Source organism: Bos grunniens, chromosome 11 (genome assembly GCF_055505025.1).
Source record: "Bos grunniens cultivar Pamir isolate PY7600 chromosome 11, Bosgru_T2T1.0, whole genome shotgun sequence".
In the NCBI taxonomy this organism is placed as follows: domain Eukaryota; kingdom Metazoa; phylum Chordata; class Mammalia; order Artiodactyla; family Bovidae; genus Bos; species Bos grunniens.
The window spans coordinates 83,380,246-83,398,850 of record NC_141175.1 but is presented as its reverse complement, the minus strand read 5'-3'; the positions used below and the strand labels follow the sequence as shown (position 1 = coordinate 83,398,850).

At 41.7% G+C, this 18,605-nt stretch overlaps 1 long non-coding RNA gene across 3 annotated transcripts in view; it reads right to left on the bottom strand.

Annotated features, from left to right (window-relative positions):
• Nucleotides 1-18,605, bottom strand: part of LOC147363449 (uncharacterized) — a 154,894-nt gene that overhangs the window by 40,252 nt on the left and 96,037 nt on the right. The window contains exon 1 of one of the 3 annotated variants that reach the window (XR_015137114.1): nucleotides 16,022-16,160. The exons of the other annotated variants lie outside the window; for them this stretch is intronic. This is a non-coding gene — a long non-coding RNA (uncharacterized LOC147363449). Of the gene's footprint in view, nucleotides 1-16,021; nucleotides 16,161-18,605 lie in introns of those variants that run through there. 3 annotated transcript variants of the gene reach the window in all.

Below are 18,605 nucleotides of genomic sequence, written 5' to 3'. Positions count from 1 at the left end.
GGTGGCTTCAAAACATAAAATAAGTTCTTAGAACACATCAGAGGAGATAACAATAGGAAAGAGAAATACAGAGGAGAAAAGGGAAGGGAGATTGGGGGCAAGGAGACAGAAAGTTTGTTGTATTAGCAAATAAGAGACCTGAATGCATGTCCCTGACCCCTCCTGAATATGTAATATTGAGTAGTTTCATCACCATTATCATTATCATCATCATAATAAGCTATAACTTCCAGATAATTTATAACAAACTCACCCTTTACACAGATTATAGATTATTTTCTTTAATCCTCACTGCAACTTTATAAGCAAGATCCTGTTAATCCCACGTTAGAGACAGAGAAACAAACTGAGAAAACTTAATCATCCCAAAGTTTTACAACTAGCAGATATCAGAACCAGGGATTCCCTGGTTTGAAAGCCTGTGTAGACTTTGAACACCTCCACCCTTTCTACAATGGAGGGATATCTTCGAAATGTAACCTCTCAGAACCTCAGTCTCTTCATCTACAAAGGGATGATTTTAATCCTTTCTACAGTCACATGAGGGTGTGTGTGTGTGTTATAAGTCTCTTCAGTAGTTGCTTCAGTTGTATCTGACTCTTTGTGACCCTATGGACTATAGCCACCCAGGCTCCTCTGTCCATGGGGATTCTCCAGGCAAGAGTGGGTCGCCATGCCCTCCTCCAGGGGATCTTCCCAACCCAGGGATTGAACCCACATCCCTTACCTCTGAGGATGTGTATCTGTTGTCTTTTAAAAAAAAAAATTAGAATATACATGCTTTACAATGTTGTGTTAGTTTCTGCTGCATAATGCATAACTTAATTTGTTATTTCTCCTGGGTCCATGAGAAGGCTAGGCATTCTTCTGATCTTGGCTGGACTTGATGGGACAGTTTTAATGGTCTGAGCACGTGCTTGGCACTGGGCTTTGGTGATTAGCACGGCATCATGGGGATAACTAGTCTGTTTCCTGTGGCCTCTCATCTCCAACAGCCAAGTCCAGATTTGTTCCCATTACAGAGACAGAGAAAGCAACAAAGTTCTCTTGTGTCCTAGGGACAGAACTGGCACATTACTTACACCACATTCTGTTAGCTAACTAAACCACAAGACCAGCCTGAATTCAAGGGTTTGGGGGTAGACTCTAAAATCACATTTCACAGGACACATATACATGAAAAACTGAACAAATGGGGCTACTTTACAATCACTCTATAACAGGATATATGTAAATATGCTTTGCAAACTACAAACTGCCACACCACTGGCTCCCTAACTAAAACCCACCCTTCCTGAAAAGCACCAGTCTCTGCCACCAATCCAAGGACAATTTGTTTGCTTGTTTCCATAGCTATTATCTTTTCCAGCTGAGCTTGTGGAAAAGAGCTGAACAAAGCCACAAAATGAGAATCATATATCAGGTTTTTCTTAAGGTCTCAGAATTCACGTAAGATTTTCCCCTCTGTCCTTACACCAAGAATCCATCCACACTTATATTCTATTAAATTCAAAATTTCTTCCAGAATTAAAAATCAAGGAAAATTATTTCCAAGCTTGATATTATTTATTCTTGACCTTTCTGAAATTGTACATTCCATCATTTTTGTTGTTGGAATATCATGCTTTCTTCTTAAGATAAAATCCTAAATGTTAAATCCCAAGTTCACAGTTAAAATCCTTTAAAACTATACACTATAGGTCCCTAAGGGACACAGTCTGGGAGGGTGTCAAATCACCAGTGCAATTCATATTAAGCCATAAAATTTGCTGTGATTTGGACAAAAAGCTGCTGTAACCAGAAACTCCAAATATTATCTCTTTTCTCTCTCAGACCAAAAAAAAAAATATATATATATATATATAGTATATATGTGTATATTTAAGTCCCTCATGAACCACATTCAAATGATGTCCACCTTATCATGTCATATAATACAGCCTGTCTAGGCCAGTGGCTCTCAATCCTAGTTAGCTTTACATTCAAATCACCTGGGTAGCTTTTATTTAATCTCCAAAATATACAAACATCTCATGGAACTACTAGACATAGAACTATCAAAGGACCCAGCGATCCCACTAGGCATATACCCAGAGGAAAATCATAATTCAGAAGGACACATGCACCCCAGTGCTCATTGCAGCACTATTTACAATAGCCAGGACATGGAAACAACCTGAATATCCAATAACAGATGAATGGAGACAGAAGTGGTAGTATGTATATATGATAGAATATTACTCAGCCACTAAAAGGAACAAAATAGCATCATTTGTAGAGACATGGATGAAACTAGATTCTGTCATACAGAGTGAAGTAAGTCAGAAAGAGAAAAACAAATATTGTCTATTAACACATATATGCAGAATCCCAAAATAATGGAACAAATGAACTTATTTGCAGGGCACGAATAGAAGCAAAGAACAGACATGTCAATATGAGGAGGGGAGCAGAGATATGGGATGAATTTGGAAATTAGGATTGACATTTATATACTACCGTGTGTAAAACAGATAGCCAGTGGGAATCAGAGTATAGCACAGGGAGCTCAGCTCACTGCTCTGTGATGACCTAGATGGGCAGGATGGGGGGCAGGTGAAGGGAGGGTGGTCCAAGAGGGAGGGGATGTATGTGTACATATAGTTGATTCACTTCATTGTACAAGAGAAACTAATATAACATTGTAATGCAATTCTATTCTTTTTTTTTTTAATCCGTGCCCAAGTCACAACCCAGGACAATCAAATCAGAATCACTGGGAAGGAGACAGAACTCCAGTAGTTTTTTCAAGTTCCCTAAATGTATCTCCAAGGTTGAGAACCACTCATGGGGCCCTTATCTTCCCAGCCTATGAATGGAAGGCATTGCACTAGATATCAATGTGTACCAAGAATGCAATTCTATTTCTCTCTTTGAACTGCTAGCAAAATAAGTTGGCTATTTCTGATCAAAACATTTTGAAATAGCATAGAGTAGAAAGAGGTTTTGGAGTCCAGGTGGTAGTTAAATCCGTGGTCAGTTAGTTATTGGGAACATGACTTGGAGCAAGTCATTTAACCTCGTTAGCTTCTCTGAGCCCTGATTTCCTGCTAAGGCAAATGGTATAATAATTCCTACCACATAAGGTGTTTAAAGATTAAGTGAGATTCAGTACATAAAATGCCCTCATAGTAGACAATCAATAAATATCCATTTCTTTCCCTCTTTACCTAAGGATTCTTGAACAAGCTGCTAAGCATCCTTGGGTAGCCTACTGTTGACCACTGGAGCAAAAGGAAAGAACAACACAATTATATTACATGGGTCTGTATATGATAAAGGGGTCTAACTATCTGCCTTTCACATGCATCTAAAAATCCTGCTGCTAATTCTCTTGGAGTGAAATAGTATTACGTATCTGCTTGCTAGGGCTCTGTCCACGGAGGGTCTAAATGGCACTTGCCCTTTGTCCAGAGACATCACTGATAGGGTCATAATTATTTTCTCCATCTGCCCAGTAGGGCTGATGCAGACAAAGTGTAAGGGAAAGGCCAACAGAAAAGCATGGCCAAGGACACACTAGCCTCCCTCTGCACCAGACCAACTTGCCACAAAGGCAAAGGACTAAAAATGACTGCAGAGTAAGGCAATATCACCAGTATACTTTACGGCAGCAAAATCACCTCTGCATAGTAGAACTGTTTTCTTTGCTAATCGTAAGTCTCCTGGACAGGTCTGCAAATACACTTTTGCACAAAAGAGTATTGTTAAATTTACGTTGCTTTTTTAGGAAGCCTGGCACCACAAAGCAAATGAACCTTTTTTTTACTTTTCGTTCTCTGCATTGGTGACAAATAAGTGATGCCTTTCAAGTTTCCCGAAATGTACTTTTAAATGATGAAACTTGTTTTCTTGGTTCTGACTCATTTTCCAATTACAGAAAGTTTTTATAAACTAAGAGTGACTGAACAGGAGCAAAGCAGAAATTGTAAGAATATTATTGATCAATTATATGTCACCAAATGCCATACATTTAATAGTCATTTCAAGGTGACCAATTTCTGTGCAAATCTGTACATTCTCAGCTGCCCGTCACCATGCAGTTTAGGACGGGTCATGGTTGCCCCAATCCTCAACCTGATTCAGATAAATTGCCCTAAATTCTAGCATGGCAAAACCTGCACCCCATTATGGTGATTAATTATGTGCTGACATTCACTGTTTTCCTTGTTTTTTGTTTCTTATTAAAGTCAAAGTTTTTTTAAAAACTAGAATGTTTAACTTCCATGGAACAGGAAATACCTAGCTTGTGCAAAATCTTTTATCTCAGAGAAATCTATTTACTGAATACCTCTACCTTCTAAATCAGAAATCTACAAACTGGCCCACAGGACAAATCAAGCCCATCATCCCATTTTTTTTAATAAATAAGGAGATTATTTACAAAGTCACACCCTCTCAATTGCATTTTGCCAGAGGCTGCCTTCCCACTACAAAGGCAGATTTGAATAGTTGTGACAGACACTGGTCTGAAAAGCCAAAAATACTTATTTAGTTTTAGTCACTCAGTAGTGTCTGACTCAGTGACTCCACGGACTGTAGCCTGTGAGGCTTCTCTGTCCATGGAATTCTCCAGGCAAGAATACTGGAGTGGATTGCCATTCCCTTCTCCAGGGGATCTTCCCGACGCGGGGACAGAACCTGGCTCTCCTGCATTGCAGATAGGTTCTTTACCATCTGAGCCACCAGGGTAGCCCCCAGAAATATTTACTACCTGGCCCTTCAGAGAAAAAGTTTGCCAAGCCCTCTTCAAGACTCAGGAACAGAGATTTTGTTATAAACTCAGGGACCAGCACAAAGTAAGTGTTCAATAAACAGTCATTGCATAAATTGTGTTTAAGAAGTTTATCATTTCAGCCACAAAGTTACTATTCAGGTACAGATCCTCAGAAAGAAGAAAAGCAGATGTACCTTCTTTACAGATTTTAAAACCTGGAGAGATTCTGAAGATGAACAAATCCCTAATTTTTCATCTGAGAAACTGAGGTCCAGAAAGCTGAAGTGAGTCTCCCAAGGTCAGCCCAGGAAGAGGTGAGAACTACTCTGTCAGCACGCTTGTTTTTCCTTTAATTAACAGGAAGTCAGCCTATTCTGTGAAGTCAGCCCCTTCCCAGGAGCGCCAAGGTTTTGAACACAACATGCATGCAATAATAATTATGCTTGTTTGGAACTTTCAACTCTGACTTATTCCCCAAAGTTTTTTAAATACTTACCGCCCCAATACATTTTCATAAATTTGATTCAGGAATGATATGCATATGCATTAAAGAAGCCAAAGTACAGCTTTATAACAAATTTTGTTAATTAAACTGATGCCCAGAGAAAGTCCCAATGCCCACTGAGTGATTATTCCATCCACTGTCTATCTGTTCGGACAAAAATTTGTCCAGCTCTGATATCCCAAAGTACTGGTCTGAATTTTAAGGCATCCTTCTACTCCCTGAAGTGCAATGGAAAGAATAATTTGATTCTGCCAAGTCACACTAAAAAGCAGATAAGGATTGCCCAGCACAGCTCAATTTCTCTCTCTCTCTTGCACATATTGACTGAAAAAGAAATGCTGGGTAGTTTGGTGTCTCCAATGCACTAAGGCAATTTTTCTTGTATCATCACTTATGTTTCCTTTCAAAGTTCTTTCTAATTCAGCCCCACAAAGGAAGGATCAGAGACAGAAATAAATCAAGCAACAGAAACATGTTTGGTCTGCAAGACCTGGAAACCAGAGTCACAACTCATTTGGCAACCACTGATTAGACTCCTAGTCTGCCAGGCACTGTGATGGACACTTGGAGAAATGAAAGGCATTAGACACAGTCCCTGGGCCCCAGAAAGAGGGACATTTCATATGGGAGAGAGAATAGGAGAGGATCAGTGGCACCCCACTCCAGTACTCTTGCCTGGAAAATCCCATGGACGGAGGAGCCTGGTGGGCTGCAGTCCATCAGGTCACTAAGAGTCGGACACAACTGTGCGACTTCACTTTCACTTTTCACTTTCACACATTGGAGAAGGAAATGGCAACCCACTCCAGTGTTCTTGCCTTGAGAATCCCAGGGATGGGGGAGCCTGGTGGGCGGCCGTCTATGGGGTCACACAGAGTCGGACACGACTGAGCGACTGAACTGAACTGAACTGAACTGATAGCACCATGAGGTGAGTCCTGTGAGTCCACAAGGTAAGCCCAGCATGTGGTGGACGACACTGAGAGACACCAAAGCCAGACTGTCCCAAGGTCAAGTTAAGAGTTAGCCAGACAGGAACAGAAACTCAGATGTAGAGAAAGGACTTGTGGACACAGTAGGGGAAAGAGAGGGTGAGACAAATTGAGAGACTAGCATTGAAATATATTCACTACCATGTACAAAATGGATAGCTAGTGGGAATCAGCTGTATAGCACAGGGAGCTCTGCTCTGTGCTCCGTGACAACCCAGATGGGTGGATGGTGAGGCTGGAGTGGGAGAGAGGCTCACGAGGGAGGGGGTGTATGCATGTGCATGTGTGCTAAGCTGCTTCAGTCACGTCCGACTCTCTGTGACCCCATGGACTGTAGCCTGCCAGGCTCCTCTGTCCATGGGAATTCTCCAGGCAAGAATACTGGAGTGGGTTCCCATGCCCTCCTGCAGGGGATCTTCCTGACCAAAGGCTCAAACCCATGTCTCTTATATCTCCTGCACTGGCAGGCAGATTCTTTACCACTAGAGCCATCTGGGAAGCCCAGATATATGTAATATATGCATACTTACAGCTAATTCATCGTTATACAGCAGAAACCAATACAACATTGTAAAGCAAATATCTTCTAATTAAAAATGAATTTTAAAAAAAGAGTCAAGTGTAAAGCGGAGGGGGGCAGGGGGAGATGAGAGGGGACAAACTCCAAGAACATGAAGTTATATGTTCAAGGACAAGGAAGTAAGAGAGAACATACATAGTTAAGGGAGTGGAAACAGTCTAGTATATCTGGAGTCTCACATGGGAAGTGAGCCTGGAAGAAGGCCTGGACCTTAAAACTTGGGACAACATACACCCTACAACAAGCATCCACTCTAAGTCCAATCTGTCCTGGGTGCTGGGCTAGGCACCAAGACAAGTTTTAAAAGGGAAAAGGTATCCTCAAGGTCAATCTTCTGTAAAGCAGAGAATCCAGTGGCCTTCTGGCTCTCATCTCCCATCCAATCTTATTTCAATAACCTAAATAGAAATCTGCTCTTCATTTGAACACTTTCAGTGACATGAAATTTATAGCCTCAGAAAGCAGTAAGTTCCTGATTTCAAAAAGACTGAGACCAACAACTTTCCCCTAAAGAAAGGCTCAAATCACAGTCAATAGAGCCCAAAGATCAGCTTTAGAACTTTGTATGGTCTTAACCTCATTAACACAGTATTTAATATACCACCCACCACATTCCAAGATTCAGTTTATTTCTATTTCCCCAAGAAACCCAGGCCATACCAGGACCAAAGTTCTGAATCAGGACACACTTCCAAGGGGGACGAGGCATCTGAACCCTGAACTAAAGGACAAAGAAGGTCAGGGTAACAAAACAAACAAAAACAAAACAGATCTACAACCAAGCAAAATACAGAAGCCGAAGCACATACGTCCATTGGTAGGAGTTAAAGAGTCAAAGCTAGAATCAGGCGGACAAGTCCTGGAGGAAGCACAGGCATGCTGCAATGATTCAGCTGCATGATTCAGATGCATAGAGTATAAGAGAAGTCTGTACAGAAAGACCGAGAAGCCATAAAGGCATTTTTAATTTATGCATGAGAAGGGAATAGGTGCAATCTCAGAGCCAGAAAATATAATGGTACTCAGTCACAGGGAGAAGGCAGAACTACTCAAATCCTATTTTGCTTTCCTCTTTGCTGCTAAGAAAATGATGCTGACTCTGCAGAGCACAGCATACATCATCAATAAAGAAGGGAAGCAGAGAATGAATGAGAAGATCCCGAAAGAGCAGCTTTACATTTGTTCAAGGCCCAGATTAATTAATTCCAAGACACTGAAAGAACCTGCAGGTGTGATCAGACCCCAGAGCTGCAAATCTGTGTGAAACCATGGACAAGGAGAGAAGAGTCAAAGACTGAAGCTAAGCCAATACCATCTTGGTTACCAAAAAGGGAAGTAGCTGGATTCTGTGAAAATGGGAAATTACAGACAGAGGGGCCACAGTACTAATAAATAAACGGGAGAAGCTTAGAACCAAGTAGTGAGGGAGAAAGGGGCAATTAATAGTGACAGAGGCAAATGCAGAACTGATGACAGAAAATTGTGTTCACCAAGCCAGCTGCTGTTACAAGCACTTAATCTTCAGACCAGTCCTAACAGGTAGATGCTATTATTACCCACCCCCTTCAGAGATGAGAAAACCAGGGCATATACTTTATGCAATTTGCCCAAAATTGCAAAGCTAGTAACTGGAAGAAACAGGATTTGACCCAACATCAGTGCTGCTTCCCTGAGAAATTCAGAGTTTGGAGGTGACCTTTGAGGAGGAAGCAGAAATTGGACAAAGTAGAGGAATTAATATAAATTGGAAGGTGAAACGGTGGGAACTGGTGAGACATATGGAAACAATGAAGAGGAGCCCAGAGGGCATGATGAGGACAAAGGAAAATACGGTGGCAAACATGAGGCTAGATTCAGAGCATCTCAAATGAGATGAAGAGGAGACTGGCTTTCATTTCCACTCTCAGAGCTTTAGCCCTTCATGCAAGCCTTTCAAAGCTTCTCCCTGCTCCAAGATCTCCCTTCTTATCTTATTAAAGGCACTTTCAGTTGCAAGTAATATAAATCTCTTCAAATATACATATACAAAAAGAAAATGCTTGAAAAGGGGAAATTTAGTGGGAAAATTCAAGGTCAAGGAGTGCATTTGGGCCTCACAAGGGCCTTAAACCCAATATTCTATGTCAAAAAATGACAGAATTTTCAGCTGGCATTGCTGATGTAATCAATTACCCACAGAGGGTGAAACCTAGGAAAGCTCATTTACGGGTGTGTATGTCTTCTCTCCCCATCTAGACAAGCATTGTCTAACTTCTTTGACCATGAAATACAGTAAGAAATATATTTTGCATCAAGGCTTAGTCTATACACATATACAATCATAAGCAGTATATCATCCCCCAGGACCCCTACTTAGAACACTTGCTGGCTGATTTATTAAATACTGATATGGTGTATGGTGGCTATATTGCTTTCTGAGCATCTTAGAATAAAATAATCATAAAGATTCAGAGAAAGTAAACTGTAGAGGTCATCTTATCCAATGAGTTTCAATGTTATTTTAGTAAGTGATTCTTTTTTCCAAATGTTTAATTGAAGGCCAACAATTAAGGTTTAGAGTAAAAAATTTACTTATTCTATACTCATTGCAAAGAAGATAGAACTTTTTAACATTTGTTGTAATGGAGCTGATTTTTAAAAGACCTCAGATCAACAAAGCCACCCCCAAAGTCCTGACACCACATTGCTTAGACAGGGCAGAGAAATGAAGAAATGAACAAGTGCGTTTAAGTTTATGACCCAGATAATCACGATGATGTGATTACTCACCTAGAGCCAGACATCCTGGAATATGAGGTCAAGTGGGCCTTAGGAAGCATCACTACGAACAAAGTTAGTGGAGGTGATGGAATTCCAGTTGAGCTATTTCAAACCCTAAAAGAGGATGCTATGAAAGTGCTGCACTCAATATGCCAGCAAATTTGGAAAACTCAGCAGTGACCACAGGACTAGAAAAGATCAGTTTTCATTCCATTCCCAAAAAAGGGCAATGCCAAAGAAGGCTCAAACTGCTGCATAATTGCACTCATCTCACACGCTAGTAAAGTAATGCTCAAAATTCTCCAAGCCAGGCTTCAACAGTATATGAACCATGAACTTCCAGATGTTCAAGCTGGATTTAGAAAAGGCAGAGGGACCAGAGATCAAATTGCCAATATCTGTTGGATCACCAAAAAACAAGAGAGTTCCATAAAAACATCTATTTCTGCTTTATTGACTATGCCAAAGCCTTTGACTGTGTGTTGATCACAACAAACATTGGAAAACTTTGAAAGAGATGGTAATACCAGACCACCTGACCTGCCTCCTGAGAAATCTGTATTCAGGTCAAGAAGCAACAGTTAGAACTGGACATGGAAGAACACACTGGTTCCAAATAGGAAAAGGAGTACGTCAAGGCTGTATATTGTCACCCTGCTTATTTAACTTATAGGCAGAGTACATCATGAGAAATGCTGTGCTGGATGAAGCACAAGCTGGAATCAAGATTGCTGGGAGAAATATCAATAACCTCAGATATGCAGATGATACCACACTAATGGCAGAAAGTGGCATCTGGTCCCATCACTTCATGGGAAATAGATGGGGAAACAGTGGAAATAGTGGCAGACTTTATTTTTTCGGGCTCCAAAATCACTGCAGATGGTGACTGCAGCCATGAAATTAAAAGACGCTTACTCCTTGAAAGGAAAGTTATGACCAACCTAGACAACATATTAAAACGCAGAGACATTACTTTGCCAAAAAAGGTCCATCTAGTTAAGGCTATGTTTTTTCCAGTGGTCATGTATGGATGTGAGAGTTGGACTATGAAGAAAGCTGAGCACCGAAGAATTGATGCTTTTGAACTGTGGTGTTGGAGAAGACCCTTGAGAGTCCCTTGGACTGCAAGGAGATCCAACCAGTCCATCCTAAGGGAAATCAGTCCTGAATATTCACCGGAAGGACTGATGTTGAAGCTGAAACTGCAATACTTTGGCCACCTGATGCGAAGAGCGGACTCATTTGAAAAGACCCTGATGCTGGGAGGGATTGGGGGCAGGAGGAGAAGGGGACAACAGAGGATGAGATGGCTGGATGGCATCACCGACTCAATGGACATGAGTTTGAGTAAACTTTGGGAGTTGGTGATGGACAGGGAGGCCTGGTGTGCTGCAGTCCATGGGGTCGCAAAGACTCGGACACGACTGAGCGACTGAACTGACTGACTGACTGAGTTAACTTCGTCTCATTTTGACTGACTCGGCCTTTCTGGTTTTCTGCCCTCCCCAGGAGGTGTCTGGGTGTACAGGGAGCATATGGGGTTTTGTGACATTGGAGGTTGGGATGGAGACCAGGTAGCCCTCCCCCTCCACCAACACCCCATGCTAGTTCTTGGGTGTATACTGGTCAGGTTCACATGAAGTATGGTTGCCCAACCTCACAACCCCACCCAGGCATTCCACCAGCTTCCACAACTGCCAATCTACAGCAGACATTCTTAATTCACAAGCTATTCTTTCTCGGTCTGGCTAGGGCCAGGATCCCCCTTCTCTCTTGGCCCCATCTCAGCTCCTACCAGACCTGCTGGGCCCCTAAAGTTTAGCAGTAATTCCTCTGACCCTAAACTCCTATCCTGCAGCCTTAGCAACATGACCACCTACACCACACCACCCCCTCCCACTTCCAGCAAGCTTCCCAGCCAGGCTCCCTAAAGAAAGGAGCCAACTTCTGCTTTATTCAGGTTCTCAGTGTCACCAAATGACAACTCAGCTTACAATGGCCACACCTCAAGGACACGTCCCAGGGCTTTGAATGAGAGCACCACCAAAAGCCCAGCTCCCCTCGACTACCAACTCAGTCCCCATTACAGTTCTTCAGCCAGTGAGGAGAGACCGAACATACGCGCCTTCCTTCCCATTCCCCAATTCCCCTTCTGCTTCCCACAGCTCCTCAGGCTGGATGGGACAGGTCTTCTTTCTTCCCCTTTCTGTTTGATTAGAACATTTGCCCTGTTCTTTCCCCTCTCTTCCTCTAGAGTTATAATGGTGAACAGAGTGGAGATAGACCAGTTATAAATTGATAAAAGAACCTAAATTCAAAGGTGTTTCAAAATTACTACACCCATTGGATTTAAAGCAGGTGAAAATGAAGACAGGGTGGATGCTCGGAGCTCCAGTTGCTTGCTAGGCTCTCCCTTACTCTTCTCAGAGCCTCTAAGGAACTTCTACAAAATATTGAAGACTTACTAAAACACATTTGGGAAGCCACTGATACAATCTCATTTAGGGCTCTCCAACAGAGCTGTCTGCAGTGATGGAAATGTGTTACGTCTACACTGTCTGTTACGGCAGCCACCAGTGACATGTGGCTATCAAGCCATATCTTGAGATATGGCTAGTGCAACAGAAGAACTAAATTTTTAACTTCATTAAATTAATTAATTTAAATAGTTACACTATTGGACAATACAATGTAGCTCCTTCACTTTACAAACAGGTAGGACCGTGAGGCCCAATATTACTCAGCAAATTTATGATAGAGTCAGCACAAAGATCCAGGTCCCATAGTCTCTGGCCAATTCTTCCCACCCCTTCTCAGCTGTCAGACCTAGCTCACTGTTTAGCACCAGGCTTCCTGGCTGTATCCAACCTTAATGACATGTGCTGGAGTTTTGTTGCAACAAGTACTCTTGCACCATGAAACCTGGTTTGAATTCAAACATTCTATTTTAAAGAAAGGAGTCTGATTCCTCCAGAAGCTTAGCTGTTGGGAGTGAAGACCTGAAGAATGCTGCTATAAAATTTTCAAAATAATATAATCTCAGCTATACTGACACCTGGAGGAGTAGCCCCCATGGGGTTTTGAGTTTCCACAAGTGCAAGTGAACTTTTTCATCAGAAAATGTGACTTCCTGAGATATCTTGAAGATCACAGCAAAACAGCACAACCTGCTGTGAGGACATTAGGCGAGGAGACACGGGAGCAGAGAAAAGGCTTTTCCTTAATCAGCTGTACATCACTGGGCAAGGCTGCAATTTCCTAGTTTACAAAACATACAATGCAACACCTCTTCCTCCCTTCTTTCAAGGATGTAATGAAGAGAAATCAAAAAATACATGAAATGCTCCCTGTTACTAGGGGAAAAAGCACTCTCTAAAGTTTCAAACTTCTCGTTATTAAACACAAAAGTCAAGTTTTCCTTAATGTAAGATATAAAATCAAGTGTCCTATAGCACTTTATTCCAATAATCACTACACTATTAACCATGGGAGGCTCATTTAACTGGAAACTTCATGTTGGAGTCATTATTTTACTGTTATTTAAAAGCTGAACAACAGTTCAAAATGACAGAAGCCGAATTTCTTTGCCATCTCCCATTACAGAGAGTAATTAGATTTTAAAAGGACATATTTATAATGTGTGCGCATACCGTTTCATCAGCTATTAAGTTGAAAAGCTTAATGGAAAGAAGTTAGATATGAGATTTCAGGAAAACTCAATGGAAAGTCAAATCATTCTTATTATCTTTATTTTTTGCCTTGAACAGTAACAATGATAATGATGACATTCTATCCTATTCAAAGAAAAAAACCACAACTTCAGGGCATCTTGGGTCCCACACTTTGGGTTATGGAGACACATGCATGAGCCAGCAGACTGGGGATGGGGATGCCTCAGCCATACGCAGCAGAACAGTGGAGTCAATTGCTTCCTCCTCACTCCCCCATATCGTTCTGCTTATGCTTCCATTACAGGACTTTCCATATTGTATTTAATAATTAATTACTATTCCACATCCCTCACAAGACAGAGTGCTTCTGGAGGGCAGGGCCAAGTCTTATTTGTGTCTGGATCCCAAGCACATGATGGGCAATTGGGAAGTTATTTTCACATCGAGTGATCATTGGTCCACTGTGAACAACACCCCCCATTCTAAGTGCCCCAAAACCATCAGTGTCACCCCAGCTCTGTGCACATGGTTGATCTTGGTTTGGAAACATTTATTCCAATTTATAAATAGGCTTGGTTGCAGAGTTACAACCAAGGCTTCAACCTCACTAGTGGAGAATTACTCCATGTTAGCTAAAACAGAAAATCACAGCCGATTTCCTCCCTGGTCATGAAATGTAGGATACTTGCCCCGGGTGTTTGGTTTATAACATCAACAATAGCAGCACCTGCTTACTTCAGGAGACCACAATATCATCAGCATCAACTACCTCCATACCTGATTTGATCCAGAAGCATTCTGAACAAGTTTACCCAATTCGGAGCCTGAATTCATTTATAGGGCCTTTCAAAACAAACTGGATACTGGTTTCTTAGAAGAAAGGAAAACCTTGAATAATAACACAAAGGGTAAATTCCAATAATAAGCTGCCTCTTAAGCCAAAGGGGCACTCCTAATAGGGATTTGTGGGGTTATATGATCCAATCCCTCAATTTTTTCAACAAAGTGACTTGGCCAATGTCACATGGCTATGTGGCAGCAGAGCAAGGACTAGAACTCAAATCTTTAGTTTTCCTAAGTTTCTCTGGACATGAAACTTCCACAATCAGAACAGCCTGGGCTGTTGACCTAAGACTGAGAGGTTTCCTAGGATATAGGATTTTCAGGGCAAAGACAGGGAAAGCCCCAGATAAACCAGCACCAATTGGCCAATCCAAGTCCAGTGCTCTCTTCTCTACATAAATCTGCCCCTGTTATCAGCTTGATAAAATGCACTACTGGCTCTGCCTCAAATATTTAAGCCCAGGAAGAACCCAGCAATAAGAAAAGAATTTGATAGCTGTTGCACAGCTGTGTCCCCTCTACGAGGAATAAAATTTTATCCATTAATGATAGCACATAAATGATAAAAACTAGAGCCTCAAGATGCTCTATGAATTTTTTAAAGGAATTTTCAGGTTTTTAAATAATTAAAAGTTTCAAAAAATTCAAGAAGAAGAAAATGAGAATCATGAAAATGAGCATTATGAAGCCAGTGCTGTTTAAGTACCAAACTATTATTCTATGTCCAAACTAATCAAGTTGTCACTGTTGAGAAAAGAAGGCCGTGGAAGGCTCACTAAGTTATGCTGATTAATTATCCCAAGAGTCATGAGAGAATGCAGCCATTACTCATGAGACACTCCTCTGACACTGTAATTAGCCTACAATTCTTGTGATTCCAGGGAAAGCTTCAGAGCCTGTGTTTAAAACTCCTACAGCATTTCCCACAAAAGGGAGCTGAAGTTTATACTTCAGGTTCTTTGAGGGGACTTCGAATTCTGAGTTCATGATTGCTCCATTCATAATAGACTTATTTTTCTTCCCTCTAGCTTCAATCAGCAGTTTCACAAAATCAGGTCACTGGGGGGATTTAGCAGGACTTTTATTGTTGGATTGGGCCAAACGTACAGCCATGAAATCCAAGACTAACCAGTCAGATACCACACTGGGCACTTCATACACATACACATCCAATCTTACAACCATTCTTCAAGGTCAGTGCCATTATCCCATGCTTAAAAGTGAGAAGCTGAAGCTCCGAGTGCTCATGGGCTTTAAGACCACAGAGTGAGCGAGCAGCAGTGCCAGGTTGAGTCTGGGTCTCTCTGGCACCCAACTCCAGACCCTTTCCCAGAGCAGGTCTCCACCCTGATGTACCCTCACCACCAGAGAAGCTGCTCAACTCTCATGGTTCTGAGAAGATCGAGTTCATAGAGTATGTATCACACTGTACATACAGACAGTAATGACACAAAGGGTAAACTCCAATAATAAACTACCTTGGGAAGGGAAAATATCTACTAGCCCTCCTAAATGGCAAGAATATTCCACATTACAATTAAAGAGGGAAAAGGCAAACATATCTGCCAAAACCCCATATATTACTTTAAAAAAAAAAAAAAAAAACAATTAAGGCATTTTCTAATATAGTCACAGTTAAGTAGCTATGAAACACAGTGATCTTACATTTGACCTGCCATCTAGAAACCTCTTCTCTGATTATGGGGTGGCTAATAGCCCTTTAGGAATCCCCAGGGTCCATATGCCATACAGGGACAAAATCTCCTGTTCCACTGAAAGAGATTCTCTGGATCTTTATAACTTTAAGGCAAATACAAGAGACAAGAAATTAATAACTCACCAAGTGTCAAGAATGGAAACCTGGAATACATGCTTCTCTGAATTAAAAAAAAAAAAAAAAAAACCTCTTACCTTTGGCTTTCCTCCTTTTTTAATTCTCTCCCTTTAATAAATAAACAGAAAAGAAATTTCCAGTAACCTCAGCTGGAAAATTAACATTCCAGATTGCTCTCCTTCCTGAGGATGATGATAATCTGATTTACTGCTCCCTTGCCTGGTTTAAATCAGTAAAGAACATTAAGCACAAGTTCTAGATATTTTAAAAGACAAACCTGCTATTGTAAAGGTCACTGCTACAAGCAGCAGAGGTTTCAGTGCCCCAACTATTAATAAACCCCCTTGAGTCTCTGAAACTCTCACAGTGAGATCATCTGTACAGCAAGTTCCCAACCCCTCGGGACTGAGCGCTGTGAATTTCTAACCCGGAGTTCTTGTCCTATTTCTTTTTGTGCATTTGGCAGGTATTTCTTCTTCCTTTGCTCCTGGAGCACTCTGGGGATGGCCCTCCCTATCATCATGCAGCCCTCACTCTCTATCTTGCATCCCCTGGTGAAGAAAGGCCTTTGGGGAAAGCCAGGAAACACAACCAGAATTTCTGCAAATTCTATCATGTTGTAGAGAAATTATAGAACTATTTTTAAGAACAAGGTTTGAGAGTTACAAATTTGGAGCTATCAGAATTTCTTAGAGGACTAAATTAGAATCCGAGATGGAGGGAGATTTCATACACTTGGGATAAATGTATATGCAGAGTTTTGCAAAAAGATGATTGAACAGTGATTTCTCTCCTTCTAAAAGGAGCTCATAGAAAAGCTCTTAAGAGGCAATGCTCCCCAGCCCATCCCAAACACAATTCACGTTATGATGCAGTTAAAGCAGCACACTTCAGGAATTTGAGTGTTCCAATGGGAACAATGTATTTCTACTAATCCTCATAAGGTGGACAAGAGGTATACAAGTCCTGTGTGCCTGGGAACCCATCTGACCCAAATAACCAAGGAGAAATTAGCCTTTGCATGTTTGGGGCCTGGAGGAAGGGATATGAGCTGTCCTGGTGCCTCTCTCCGGCACCCACTGCTCTTCCAGCTCAAACCCCAGGGCTCTGGTTAACTAGCTCCCCTCTTCTGCTTTGCCAGCTCATCTTTAAGCTCATCCTCCAAAGTTTATTTGCAGCTTCCCTCAAGGTAGGCAGAAGAATGGAACAAGATAAAATCAAGGCAATCACTGCTGCTGCTTAGGATTATATGTGAATTTCAATTATCCATGTTAAACCTATCTCTAGCCTAACTGCTGTCAAATCTCCCAAAAAGATAACCTGCTCCCTTCAGAGTCTTGATCTCTGACATTCTCAGCCTTTCTCCTTCTGCTGACTTGAGAAAACTGCTAAGTCACTGGCTTGCTTGCCAGGCAAAGAGACAATCTGGTTACAAATTTCTTAAGTCCTATGAGTTCATTCCCTCTATCCTAATCAAATGATGGTTCTTCCCTCTTTCTTTGTCCAGAGACAAAGGGCACTTTTTCTTCCAAGCACCTTATTAACTTTTCCATCACTCTTGGCCAATAAGAAGTCAGTTTTGACCCTGGCACTAGCTCTTCTCCAAAACAGAATCTGAGCCAAGGAAAACTGAGAATTCCTGGAGCCACAGAGAGCCAGTATTCTTCTGTTAAGAGGATGGACTGAGATCAATTACTTGTATGTCCTCCTCCTTGCAATAATAAACACCTCTTTATTTAGATCTAGCAGTTTACAATAGTCTGTCCAAGGCATTGGCTCAGTCCCCATCTACCAACATGAAAAGGAAACTATGGAGAGACAGCCCAAAGAAACGGCAAGAGCACCAGGCTGGGAGTCAGAAACTGAAACTGACATTGGTTAGGCAGTAAGGCAAAAGTTAAAACTCAGGTCTGCTTGGCCCTAAACTCTGTGGACTTTACCACAGTTACCCCACTTCCTATACTAATAATATGCCAATAGTCAGTGTTCATGAACTGTATACTGAGTGCTTAATTGGGTATTGCTATACTCAATTGGAAAATAAGGTTTTTCCAGTAGTCATGTATGGATTTGAGAGTTGGACCATAAAGAAAGCTGAGTGCCAAAGAAATGATGCTTTTGAACTGTGGCGTTGGAGAAGACTCTTGAGAGTCCTTGGACTACAAGGAGATCAAACCAGTCAATCCTAAAAGAAATCACTGCTGAATATTCATTGGAAGGGCTGATGCTGAAGCCGAAACTCCAATACTTTGGCCACCTGATGCAAAGAACTGACTCATTAGAAAAGACCCTGATGCTGGGAAGGATTGAAGGCAGGAGGAGAAGGGGACGACAGAGGATGAGATGGTTGGATGGCATCACTGACTCGATGGACATGAGTTTGAGTGGGCTCTGGGAGTTGGTGGGAGATGGACAGGAAAGTCTTGTGTGCTGCAGTTCATGGGGTCTCAAAGAGTTGGACACAACCGAGTGCCTGAACTGAATTGAACTGATACTCAATTCTGGGGCTTCCCTAGTGGCTGAGTGATACAGAACCTGCCTGCCAATGCAGGAGATGCAAGTTCAAACCCTGGGTCAGGAATATCCCATGGAGAAGAAAATGGCAACCCACTCCAGTATCCTTGCCTGGGAAATCCCATGGACATATGACCTGGTGGGCTA